Below are 14,038 nucleotides of genomic sequence, written 5' to 3' on the forward strand. Positions count from 1 at the left end.
CCAGAGCCTAACGGAGTTCCGTCCAGAGTGTACAAGAGTGCGCAAGAGTGCCCCTGGTATTGTGCGAATCCTGTGGACATTGATGAAAGTATCATGGGAAAAACAGGTTGTACCAAGAGCACGGCACCGAGCAAGTGGTGTTTTTATACCCAAAGAAAAAAAAAGTATCATTAAGTTTCGCCCTATTTCCCTGTTAAATGTAGAAGGCAAAATTTTCTTCAACATTATTGCTCTGAGATTGTCAAATTACCTATTAACAAACTGCTTCATTGACACTTCAGTACAGATAGCTGCTATTCCTGGCTTCCCAGGATGCTTAGAATATATCAGTGTGATCTGGCAACTAATTCAATCAGCTAAAAGGAGAGGAAGGCGTGCCATGTGACATTCCTGGATTTAGCTAATGCATACGATTCAGTATCACATGAGCTTCTTTGGGCAGCATTTGATTTTTCAGTGTAGCGAGGACAATAGCAAACTTAGTGAAAGTCTAGTTCAGAGATTTGCAATTTTGTTTTTCAACTTTAGAGTTCACCACTTCATGGCAATGTCTAGAAATTGTAATAATGGTAAGATGCACCATTTTTCCACTGGCTTTTACCATGGCAATGGAAGTAATTATTAGGGTAGTGACAAGAGAATGCTTAGCTTCTGGAATGCGACTGCCACCAATTTGAGCATACATGAACGACATGACAATCATGACTACAACGGTAGCCTGCACTAATCAGTTATTGGGCAAACTAATCAATAACATTGAATGGGCACAAATGCAATTCAAGCCCACTAAGGAGCATCTCTATAATTATTACAAGAGGTTCTACATTAACGGTGAGGCAATGCCAGCAGTGTCTGAGAAGCCTGTAAAAAGTCTTGGGAGATGGTATGATGGGGACTTAAAGGACACAGTTCGTGTGGGAGAAGTGAGACAACAAGCAGCGAGTGGGTTGAAGAGCATAGACAGCAGTGATTTACTGGGCAAACTTAAACTCTGGTGCTTTCAGTTTGCTCTACTACCAAGACTACTGTGGCCACTCACTGTGTATGAAGTTTTTTTGACAACAGTAGAGAAGCTAGAAGCATTAATCAGTTAATAAGTGAGGACATGGTTAGGAGTTCCATGCTGCCTCAGCAGAGTGGGGCTGTATGGTAAAGGGATACTGCAGCTGCCAGTCTCAGCTCTAACCGAGGAGTTTAAGTGCGCCAAAGTTTGACTGGAAATTACATTGGTAGGGTCACATGATCAATGTGTGAGGGAGGCATCACCTGTTTTAAAAACTGAAAGAAAGTGGTTGGCAAAGGGAGCTGTGGAAGATGCAAAGGCTGCCCTTGTATTAGTGATATCATGGGGCAAGTACAGCATGGAATGGAGTCCTTGGTCTCAGTTCAGCTAGTCCTACATGGCATAAAGCAGTCCCAGCTCAACGGAGGAAGCTGGTAGTCAACAAGGTGCAAAAGCAGGAGTAGAGGATATGGTGCATAAAGTCAGTTTCCCAGACCAAGCAGGGAGAATGGACGAGATGGGAGAGTGTGGAACAATGCAAGATTGTCTGGTGAGATCTATGGACAGTGGAACAGAGCTTGATCAGTTTCCTCATCAGGTTCTCCCACCACCACAGACCCTTAATCTATAGGTAGGATAGGATCCATCCTGTCCTTTGTGTTCATCTCCAGCTACATTGATACACATGTTGACATGATGTAAGGTGGGTCTTAGCCAAGGACGGTTTACTTGGCATCATGACTATGTGTTGTGATGTTTGGCCTTAGCATTGCTAGACAAGCACAGTATGACCAGTAGGTTGCCACCAATTCCAACAATTAATTGGAACAGCGAGGATGGAAAGTCCAGGTTTACCCAGTGGAGGTGGGTTATCGAGGATTTGTGGCACACTCCACAACCTGGTTTCTCAGAGACATTGGATTCAGTGGTCAAGAGTTGCAACGCATAGTGAAGAACTTATCTGAAGCAGCAGAGAGGAGCAGCAACTGGCTCTAGTTGAGACAAAAATATTGTGGTTGAGAATCTCAAGCACAGGAAGGTAAGTAAAGGAAGGTAAATAAGCTGGACTTACCTGAGTGGGGGACAGAGGGGGGTGATGCTGGCACACCAGAATCACTGTCAAGCCCTTTTAAGGTTTTGTGGGCTAGTCGACGAAACACCAGACCCCAGAGAAGTACCCTACTCAGCTCAGTAAGAAAGGAAGAAGGATATCTACATCATCAGATGGAAGGAAACACAGATGGATCACAGTAATTTACAGTAAAAGAAGCTATGTCTTAGTTAGTGAGAGCTGAGTCCAGCATCAGCATGACGTTTTAACACATACTCTTATGTAATGGAAATCACAGCAGTGAGGAAATGGTATCAGCACTTCTTCCAACACGTTTAGATGGTGCAGCATAAAAATATGTGGCACTTTATCACCATGTGAAAAATATGATTATGCTGTCAGATATTCTTTCATTTCAAAGCTCTGTTAAAGCTAGACCTCTTCAGCCAGAGGAGCCATTAGAAGTGTATGCAGCTGAAATAATGATGGTACTATTAGCCTTTCTTGACTATAGCATGAACGCAATTAAAGGTAGCAGCTGGCCTGGACTGATTTACAATCTAAATGTTTTGAATTTGGTGTTAAAACCATGTCTGAAGCCCTTCAGATTGCCAGCCAGTGAAATTCCTAAAAATGCTCTTAACACTAGAACTTCCTGATGTACATATATACCTAGAGCTTCCAAAGTAGTCTTTTCAGCCGCTATATTAAAAAGTGTATAAAACTCTTAGGACTGCCAAACGATTAATCTGGCAATTAAAAAGATTTATCTTATTTGCATATTTAATTGATGCAATTACTGCTTCCATCTGATTCTTAAGTTTTTTATTATTATTATTATTATTATTATTATTATTATTATTATTATTATTATTATTATTATTATTTTAAAGTTCTTCTTATTACCTATAAGGCCTTACATGGTCTTGGACCTTCTAATCTTCAAGATCAGCTGACCTGATATGTTCCTGGTCATTCCTTGAGTTAATGTTAATCTTCTGACAGTCCATAAAATTTGTTTGAACTCTGTCGGAGCCAGGGCATTTAGTTATGATGCCCCTCATCTTTGGAACTTGTTCCTCATTCATATCAGGAATGCTAGCACAATCTGAATCTGTTAAATCCTGTTTGAAAACATATTTGTTTGGGTCTGTTTATTTGTAGCTGGATTATACAGAAAATTAGACACAGGATTTTTTATATTTATTTTGTAAAACGCCCTGGAGTGCTTGCATGAAGAGTGCTATATAAGTGAAATGTGTATTATTTTGCCATTGCATTATTATTATTATTATTATTATTATTATTATTATTATTATTATTATTATTATTATTATTATTATTGTTATTACAGTACACATTTGCTATAATGAACATGTTGGGGTCCAAGCCTTTTGTTTGTTATATAAAGGGGTTTGTTATAGCGAAAGGACAATCAAAATGGACGATAAACTGTTGGAGTAAGTTAATGAGATGAGATTGTGAATAAAATGAGAATTAGGTGTACATGTTCGTCTCATGTATGCATGTGGCAAAGTGGTTTGCAGTGCGCAGGTGCAGGAGTGATGCGGAAATCAATGAAAGACAGACAACAATAATCCAGGTGCAATGGTGTTTATTTATAATCCAAAGTCACTTGACAACTGTAAATATGAATGGTAGTACACAATGATGTGTACTACACAGTATAAACCAGGGAGTTCAGTTCCGAAATAATAAACACAGTATAAACACACACAAAACACACAACACAGTCACAAGTCCAAAGTGAGTGCTAACGTGCAAGTGGTGAAATACAATTTATTAGGTGAACAATAGTGCTGTGTTTTCCAGGTTTGTGCTGGCCTTTAGCGACAGCTCCTGGTGTGTGTTTCGCTGAGTAATAATAACAAAAGAGCAATAATTAAACACAACAAAAACAAATGAACAATCACAGTACAATTCAAAGTCCTTTCGGTACATCAATAACCATAAAAAAGGAACAGATTACCTTACTAAACGATTGCAACCGCTCCTCCAATCCACGGCTGCCACATCGCTTCCTTTCAGGGTCGATGACTTGGTGTAATGTAGCTCCACCTCCTTTCTAGATGGCCAACTTCCACCTAAGCTTGGGAATGAATTGTCTGGCCATCCAGTCCAGAGCACTCTGTTCCCTTTACACAGCACCCTCACAGGTCGGGAGGGAGATTCATCACCAAGAACCATTCTGTCTCTGTTACAATTTTTAAAGTTACAACTCAAAAGTATTCAAAAGTATTTACAATTCAAAAGTATTCATATCCTGACAAGGAAAATTAAATTAATAGCTAGTAGAGGCATCTTTAGCATTATAATCTCTTTTAAAAAATTAAGATATTTGTCAATGAGCTTTTGACATGATTCTTCAGTGATTTTTTACCATTCTTCAATGCAATTTTTTTTCCATTTCATTCAAATTCTGAGGATTTCTCTTGTGCACAGCCTTCTTCAACTCATACCAAAGATTTGACCAAACAGATTTAGATCAGGACTTTGACTAGGCCATTCCAGAACCTTGATTGTATTACTCTTTAACCTGAAGTAGATCTTGATGTGTGCTTTGGATCGTCAGTTGGAACGTCCAGTTGTGCTTTAAACCAAGTTTTGTAGCGGAGGGTTTCAGATGATTGACTAATATCTTTTGGTATACTATGAAATCCATTTTACCATGTATTGGAACCAAATTTCCTGTGCCATTAGAGGAAAAACAGCCCCATAGAAGGATTTTGCCACCTCCATATATGACAGTTGGTATGGTGTTCTTTTCCTTGTATGCCTCACCAGACTTTCTCCAAATGTAACGACTATCAGCGTGACCAAATAGCTGGATTTTTGTTTCATCACTCCACAAAACCTTTGACCATAAGAGTGGATTTTTCCTTGGCAGGAGACCATTGAGACCTTCACCATGCAATACTCTACCTGTGGCTGAAACGGAAACCCCAGTCCCCCTTGCAGCCAATTCACTTTGAATTTCTCTGGTATCCTTGCAAACCACTTTGCCACACAGCCCAAATTACTAAAACCCGCATTAAGAGTCTGTTTACCAACCTTATTTTTAATCTTGATAAAAAATATGCAATCACCCCCTCCCCCAGTTTGTGTAAAGAGCACCTGGCACTTCAAGCCAAGTTTGATATTTTCTCCAGTTACCAGGTGGAGTAACGCCTGCAAAAATCCTGTCATAAATACTATAAGCATAGTAACAAGGTTTGCTCATCAACTTCGTCATTCTGCTGCATCTCGTTTAATCCCTTAGATTCGCTAATCTTCTTGTTCTCTCTCATCTGAATTACAGGAGATCAATAATCAGTTTGAACATTTCTACTCCAACCTCTATGGGTCTGACTCTTCCTCGGACCCCTCATTAATTAGCTCTTTCTTTGAACGACTTGAAACTCCTTGCATTGATCAACAATCTAAAGTTGATTTGGATAAACCCTTCTCTTTGGATGAAATAACTCAGGCTGTTAAATTTATGCAGAGTGGCAAGTCCCCAGGACCAGATGGATTCCACATTGAATTTTATAAGAAATTCTCCCGGCAGTTATCCCTCAATGTTTTTGGAATCTTTTACATTGTTAAATCTACTGACTTCATTCTTGCTACTCCTCAAAAAGATTAAAGACCCATTAGATTGTGGATCACCCGCCGTCTCAGACTGGTTTTACTCCAAACAGACCCTAACTTTTTTTTAACTTAAGGCACATTTTAATGTTTTATACACTCCTTCATCACTACCGCTTCCCAAGGTTCTAATTTTGCTGAACGCAGAAAAAGCTTTTGACAGCCTGGAGTGGAATTATCTCTTCAACACCCTCCAGAGGTTTGTGTTTGCTTCTAATTTCATATCTGACAAACGTCTTTAGTCAAACAGTACCCTCTCCAAATCTCCTCTAATATTTCACTTACTTAGGCATTTCAATGAAACGCTCACACTTTTTAAATCAAACTTTATGCCCTTATACAGCGCGCTAAGCTGGTCTGCTCTGCCCCTTCTCTCTCTAACTGGTCACATTAACTCTATTAAAATGAATATATTTCTTTCTAAGTCTGTTCCAGTGCATTTCAATCATCATAAATACAGATTTTTTTGGCAATTTAGATCAATTGATCTCTGCATTTATTTGGAACAAAAAGACAGAGTGTATTCGCAAGGCTTTCCTACAAAGACCAAGACCCCTAGGAAGTCTAGCATTGCCTAACTTCCAGTTACAGTACACCATATGTAGAACGGTAGAACACAGAAAGTTGAAAGGTACTTTTTAAAGAAGTTGAAATATCATTAAACTTTGTCCGTTTACCAGAGTCAGTTGCAGGATCAGAGCGATCTTTCCGCCCTCTGCCGCCTTAAAACTTGGACATGTAGCACATCAAGCCAAAAGAGACTGACACAACTTGCATGTACACAGTGACATTGTGGATGCACTAGATGTCCTTTCTCTCATGAAAAAAAATCAATAGCATTACAACATTACAGCATTACATTGTAAGTCAACCTTTGGAGCCTTCTGACTGTCCTTGTCTACAATGACTACTGTAAATAAAATACAACTGTTCAACATGTTTTGACAAGTAAACTTTTCCAAATTGCAGTATTTCAGTGGATCATAACATTATACGTTAGTTTTTTATTTGTTTGTCCTAAATGTTTTATGGTAAGCATGCTGTGAACATGGTAGCAAGGACTGTGGTTAAAGCATGTTTTACAGATAAACAGATGGTGATGCTGGCTTCGTTTTATTTTCATGGTTAACATAATAGCAACCGAACGCATGGCTTTCATCATATACCGGGGGTACAATTTTGTTCAATGGCTCTCAGCAATCCCAGTATAAAAAGTGATCCAGCGATGAACAAAAGGCTGCTATTTTACTATGCCAGTTTCAAAAGCATCTGAAGGACAGTGTGCCAGTCAATAGCAAATGTGTTGTTATCCAATTATGTAACCATTAAAGTTTCCATTTTCATGTAGCATAAAATTTTACCTCCTAAAATCAATGAAGGTCATGTACTATTGACAGACTGCATAAATAGTTAATGTGAGTAGATCCAAAATCTAGATCAATTTCCATGTGCTCAGCTGGTGTGATTTTATACACATCAAACTGACTATAACTGCTGGTTCAAGAAAACCATTACTAACAGCAGTGTTCCAAATCTGTGAGCATTCCAAATATACTGTATATTATGATATGTTTTCTGAATATTATATTCCAATTCCAGGTTTACTTGTACATGGTATTAAAATGCATATGTGGCAGTGTGAAAGCCCTGCCGATGCAGGTGTGTGTATGGGGGAGTATTGGGTGGCAGGGAAGGGGTTAAATTCCTCCCTGCAAAAACACGTGGGGATGTGGCTGGAGCCATCAATTAAATAAATAATGAAATGATTAATTAGGCTACAGGTATATTTAAAGGGTGATCACAGATGTTAGAGAGGTTGGTGATGGTGATAGTGATGTGCAATGCAGTACAGTGTGGAGTGCCGTTTTTGCATTGTGTGTATGTGTTGTAAATAAATGTGCCTTAGCACTTAAACTGTAAGCTTTCTGGTGTCTGAGTCTCCCTGCTGATATGACCAACATAGAATGAGTGTTCAGTCATGTAACCACTTCCCAACATGGCAAGGACTGTGGCAGCAATGTAAGCTTTGCCCAGGTGGATTCTGTCATGTGCAGGGCACAAAATGTGAAGTCCATCTTTGTCTCAATACAAATAGAAACTGCTTTCTTCAGTACCATGGAAAGTAAGAGCCAGGTGTGTTCCTCAATGGACCTGGCCTTTATATGTCTTTGTAATTAATTTAGAACACTTTGTAGATTTTATTTTTCACTTTGACATTATGGACTTTTTTGTGTTGCTCAGTGGCAAAAACTCCTAATTAAATCCATTTTGATTCCATGTTGTAACACAATAAAATGTGGAAAAGTCCAAGGGAGGTGAATACTTTTGAAACCTATTGTATATTGTGGGAAAGATACATGTGTTTATTATTTGGGACTGCAAACTGTTTGTTTGTTTCCAGTGCATTACACATTTTTGTGTGTTGCCTGGAATTATTGTTTGGTCACCAGACCAGGACTATAGTAAATAAAATCCCTTTTCCAACTGGATTACAAATCTCTGTCTGTTCATTGCACACTGCATCACTCCAGCACCTGTACACAACCAACCACTTTGCCACAATCCCAATAATATATATATATATATATATATATATATATATATATATATATATATATATATATATATATATATGTTACAGTACCAATATACATCTTGTAGTTTGTTATTCTGCTTATGAAAATAAACTACAAGAACTGAATTATTTACACCTATAGATGTTGCTAGTCAATCAGATTGGTTAAATTATCCAAGCCATTTATAAGTTCTATTTGTATACATAAAATCTACCTCTCTTGTGGCCACTTTAACTCTATGGAACACAGAATCCCAAGCCAACTTGCTCAATGAGAATTGGAGGAGAAAACATCTGCCACAGGCTACAGTGAGACCAGTGAAGGACCTGCTGGACCCTGGCACACTGGCGTAGTGTTGAATCAGACAGAAATCCCATTTGTGGGCTGGATGGAAGTGTAGTTCTAGTTACACAGTCATGTGAGTCTGAGTAGAAGGTTGCAGATCCCGGTTGCAGATACCGATATTAGTGTCGACTGACCCCAGCGTGGCAGCAGAGCCCATCATCGGCTATAACATCATTGAGGAGTTAATCAGCGGATCAGGAGGAGCAACATTACACACACAGCAGCTGACATGATGAAGGACGCTTTCTCTCTCAACTTCAACACAGCGAGGGTGCTCAGCCAGTTGATGCAGATGAACCACTTTGGGAGCAAAGGTTACCAAGTCCGGACCGGTCAGAGGTAAGATGGTCATCCCACCAGGTCAGACGTTCACCATCAGGAGACACGCCCACCTCGGACAGCTGAAAAGGGATCAGACAATGCTGTTGGTTCCCACAGACAGGTTGCATAGAAGGCCTAGAGATTGGTGAAATGCTGGTCGCTGTCAGCCAAGGGACCACTGACAAAGCACCCATCCCTGTTGTGAACAAAAACAACATTACCTTAGGTCAACATGTTCTCTTAGGACACCTGCAACCTGTTAAAGCTGTCTATCCCACAGCAGTACGACCCCTGCAGGTGCCCAAGAATTTTCCTGTACCAGGGATGACACCCCGGCAGATGTCAGACTCCAGGACCCCAGAGGGAGCTAGTGGCCAACAACACAGTACAGGAATCCAAGAGCATGACCGCATGTGGGACCCACTGGTAAGCCTTGACCATTTGACAGCAGAACAGCAAGACATAGCGAAGAAGATGGTGAAGAAGAAGTGTCACGCATTCGCCCAAGATGACAATGTAGGATTCATCCCATCATTGAAAATGCACATAAACCATCCAACACAAGACTCCAGTGCAACGAATGTGCACATCAGTGCCAAAACCACTATATCAGGAGGCGAAGGAGTACCTACAGGCTCTTTGCTGTGACTATCGAGAGCTTAACCAGAGGTATGTCCCTGACCAACAACCAATTCCACAGATTCAAGATATGTTAGACAGCTTGAGTGGAAGTTCCTGGTTTTCTGTGTTGGATCACAGCAAGGCGTATCACCAAGGGAGTCTCAACGAGGAGAGCCGACCCCTCACTGCGTTTATCACACCATGGGGTTTGTATGAATGGGTATGCCTCCCTTTTTGAGTTACAGTGAAGTATGGAGCAGTGCTTGCTGGGCCTCCGGGATGACATACGCCTACCCTACCTGGATGACAACTTGGTGCATAGTAAGTCTTTCGACAATCACTTTCAATACATCCAAACCATGCTCCAGCATTACCAACCACACAGCGTGAAGCTCTCACCCAAGAAATGTGAGGTGTTCCGGCGCAATGGGAGGTTTCTGGAGAAGGTCATGACAGAAGAGGGCTACACTATGGACCCTACAGAGACTGCCACTGTAGGAGAATTTAGAAAAGTTCTGGGTTTTCTCTCATATTACAGGACATACATACAAAACTTTTCATGACTTGCCAAGCCCCACCTCCACCAGAAGAGGGTGAATTCCTGCTGGTTCCGCCCAAGGATGCCTGCCTTGCTCCGCCCAAGGATGCCTACCTCACTCCGCCCAAGGATGCCTACCTCACACCGCCCAAGGATGCCTGCCTTGCACCGTCCAAAGATGCCACGTCTGTATCGCCTGTGGTTGCCTGCAGCTCCGCATCGCCTGGGGTTGCCAGCCGCTCCTTATCGCCTGGGGCTGCCTGTTGCTCCGCATCGCCTGGGGTCGCTGTAACTGCTTCACCAGGGGTCGCCGTCAGCTCTGCTTGGCCGCAGGGGTCAGTGTGGCCGGAGCCCCACCAGAGGGAGCTGCCGGCTATGAAAAGAGAGGAGAGGTCAGAAGACCACCTTTCCCCACAGCAATTTCTCTGCAGGAGTTTTGGGGGCTGGAGTCTCACGAGAGGGAGCTGCCAGCTATGAAGGGGGGAGAGGTCAAGAGACCACCTTCCCCCGCAGCAGTTTTGCTGCCGGAGATCTTGGGGGAGGTCTGGAGACCACCCCAACAGGCAGCCTGGCAGCAGCCAGGATTGCCTTGGCTGGAGGAACCAGCCTGGGTACAGTCGGCCTGACCGCTACAGCTGTTGGCGTGGGAGGAGGACCTCCCACCATGGCCGCCACCTTTGGCCCGTTGCTGCCCCTGTTCCTGGGCCGGGACTATAACCCGGGACTTTGGGAATGAGGGGGGAGGCGGCCATTGAGGCCAGGTGTGCTGTGCTCAAAGGGGGGCATATGTGGTGGAGTGTCCCTCCCATTTATGTTTATTAAGTGTTTTATGTTGTCTGTAGTGAGTTAATGTTGGTGTTTATGTATAAAATACACAGGATATAAATATGGGTTACGAGCACAAGTGTTTAAAATGTTTCTTCGTATTTAGGTACGAGGATTGCACAGCACTTCACGTGCAAGTAAAATAATATGTGAGCATGGGGAATTGCACTTTTATTAATTCATGTCCAGATGTACCGAGACTCCAATTGAATGATTGATTAGCAATCGAGTCTAGGTACAGCTGCATAAAAGCTGCATGTTTTCACTCACTCTGGGTTGTGTGTTCTGAGTGGAGAACAGGAGAGAGAAGGAAGTTAAAAATAACAATTGCTACAGCGTGCTGGAAGTGCCAGCAATGTACTTCTTTGTTGGGTTCGTCCACTGTCTTGTTTAGTGTTGTCCGTTTTGTTTGTTTGGCCAAGGCTAATGTTATTTTCAATAGTGTGTTTTGTTTAAACCTTTTTGTTTGTTAGTATTTGCAATAAAACTCACCACCATCCATCAGTGTTTGGAGTCTATTTCTGGTCTGAAGTCACCTCTGCAAAGCCATCCTGTTCACAAGCATATATACATAAAAAACAGTAATAGGCCCAGTTTGTTCTATGCAAGTCTTTGACTTTCGGTAACTCTCAATATTTTGAAGTTTAAAAAAGGCCAAATTGTGTCCAAATTAAAATAATATTATATTTTTTATTGAGGATATTTTATGGTTTCTAAATTATTAAGTTTAAGCAGAATGAAAGCTGTTTTGGGAAATATGGCGTGAAAATGTCTTACATTTCTATAAAACTGCATCTTTAGAGGGCCAAGTTAATAGCTTTCTTATGATTATAGAGATTTTGAAAGTAATACAAAACCAAAATAACCCATACCACAAAAATATATAGTGAACTGTATATGCTATAGCTATGTCTATCTATAGATGCGTCGTAGGGAACTTTTGCATCAATCTCTCTTTTTGTTTACAAAAGTTTGAAAAAACGTTTTTTTTTTTAATCGGTTTCTCGTTGGTTGGACGCATTTCACTTTGTTTCACATCGTGTTAAGTGGATTTTTCTGAACATTCTGTAGTCTTGGATTTATGGACAATTATCTAGCGTTGTTGTTACAAATGTTCCCTGCGCCATAGTAGGGTTAAAAAAAACACAAATAGACGAATTATATGTATTGTAGTTATGGCGAGGAAGATATGTAAATAGAATGTCCACCCCAATTATCTAGCTTACCACCGATGTTTAAAATAATGTTTAAACGTTAAAAAAAAGTGCCCTGTTGTATTACCAGTGTTCATACACCAGCTGCTAAAAACCAAGAAGTTTTTTTTTTTTTGCTTATGCAATTTTCATTTTTCTCAAGAACCACATGGTCTTTTGACTTGATTTTTGGTGAGGCTGTTGAAAATACAATTTTCTTGAACTGTACCATGTTATATGTCATGAATTTTTAAAAAATATATTTTCAAAGTTATTTCAAATTTTTATGTTATCAAGTTACAAAAGCTCCCTGAGGAAAAATGCATTGATTTTTGTAACATCTTCAAAAGATAACCGTGTTATAATTGTCGGTAATTTGAAAGCACATTAGGATCTACTACTTGTCTCTGTAATAGTTTTATATACCCCAAACACTATGTTGAAAATCCCTTTTTCCATGTCAGTTTGAACGTTTCCAGGCTTATTTTAGGTTTGGAAGTTACATATGTATGTATTTGTATTTGTATTTATTTATGTATTTATTTACAGGTATTTGAATTTAAACATAAGATTATATACATTATATTATGCATAGGTTATTGTATGTGTAGGATACAGGCAGCCATGCATTAAGAGAAATCATTAAAGCTCCGATCCGAGATAAAATATTTCTCATAACATACAGCTGATAATATATAATTTACATTACATGTAATGTAAAAATATAGTAAACTAGAGTGGAAGTTTCTGGGGAAACTTCATCTGCATTGTAAAAAGCAAGCATTGACACTGTTTGCTTGTTCAACTGGTTGTACTGAAAGTGTAGTGCAAGTGAATTCAAAGGCCATAATCAAGTTTTTTTTTAAAGGAATTCTACACATTTTCGCACATCGCTGTTGTCTATGTGCAGAAATTAGACATGTTGACATACCACCTTGAGAAAAAGATTTGACAGAACAACTGGCTGCAGTGGTGCGAGGTGCAACATCGAAGTTAAGTTTGTTCAAATTGTTTATTATTATTTGGTTATGTGTTTGGCTATATGTCTACATAACTATTCTGTATTTTATCTTACGCAATTAATCAGGTCTGCTAGTACCAATAGACTTGTTTTTATTCTGTGTATTTGGATGGCTTTTCTTGATAAATGGATTGAGATGTAGCTGGGATAGGAACTCCCAACTGATTACTAAACATAAGAATACCTACTATCTTTTTGAGATGATAATCAATTAAAATTAAATCTCTGTATAACTGTGTATCGCCATATCTTAATTGCATAATTGTAGAGTAATTGTTTATCAATAGTTTGATTGTTGTAAATAATTATTCTTGTCTATGATTAAGTATTACTGACCTTGACTTTGATGGGTAAACACTATATACAAGATACATGGTGGAGTATTATGTAGTGATAGAAATTTGGATTTGGTATACTTCTGTGGTAGTAGGCTTTACAGTATCTGCCTTAACATATTATTTCAGCTTGAAAATGCATAGTAATTCTGTAGCCTGTTTAAAGTGTTTTCCCTGTTTAAAGACATGTACAAAATATAGTTGAATCATACTGTATGTTTGATTTAGAATAGCTCTTTTGGTCATATTATATTTGACTTCACCTATGTCATAATAAATTATTGAAATTGTATTTTTTAACAGTTACTTAAAACTTGTCTGAGTAATTTTGTGTTTATTTTTAGGCACCTGCTGCATAAGCTATGGAAGATGACTCCTCAAGTTGTGATGGTAGGGAAGAACTCTATGAACCTGGCAGATTGGAGTCCACTTCAGAATCTGAATTTTGATCAGAACACAAGAGAATTAAAAAAAAAGAGAAAAGAGTATACAAGAAAGAGGACGTCATGCAATTCTGCTCAAGCAATGAGAAGCATAATAATAAAGCTGATGCACTGAACA

This window comes from Polyodon spathula, chromosome 1 (assembly GCF_017654505.1).
Source record: "Polyodon spathula isolate WHYD16114869_AA chromosome 1, ASM1765450v1, whole genome shotgun sequence".
In the NCBI taxonomy this organism is placed as follows: domain Eukaryota; kingdom Metazoa; phylum Chordata; class Actinopteri; order Acipenseriformes; family Polyodontidae; genus Polyodon; species Polyodon spathula.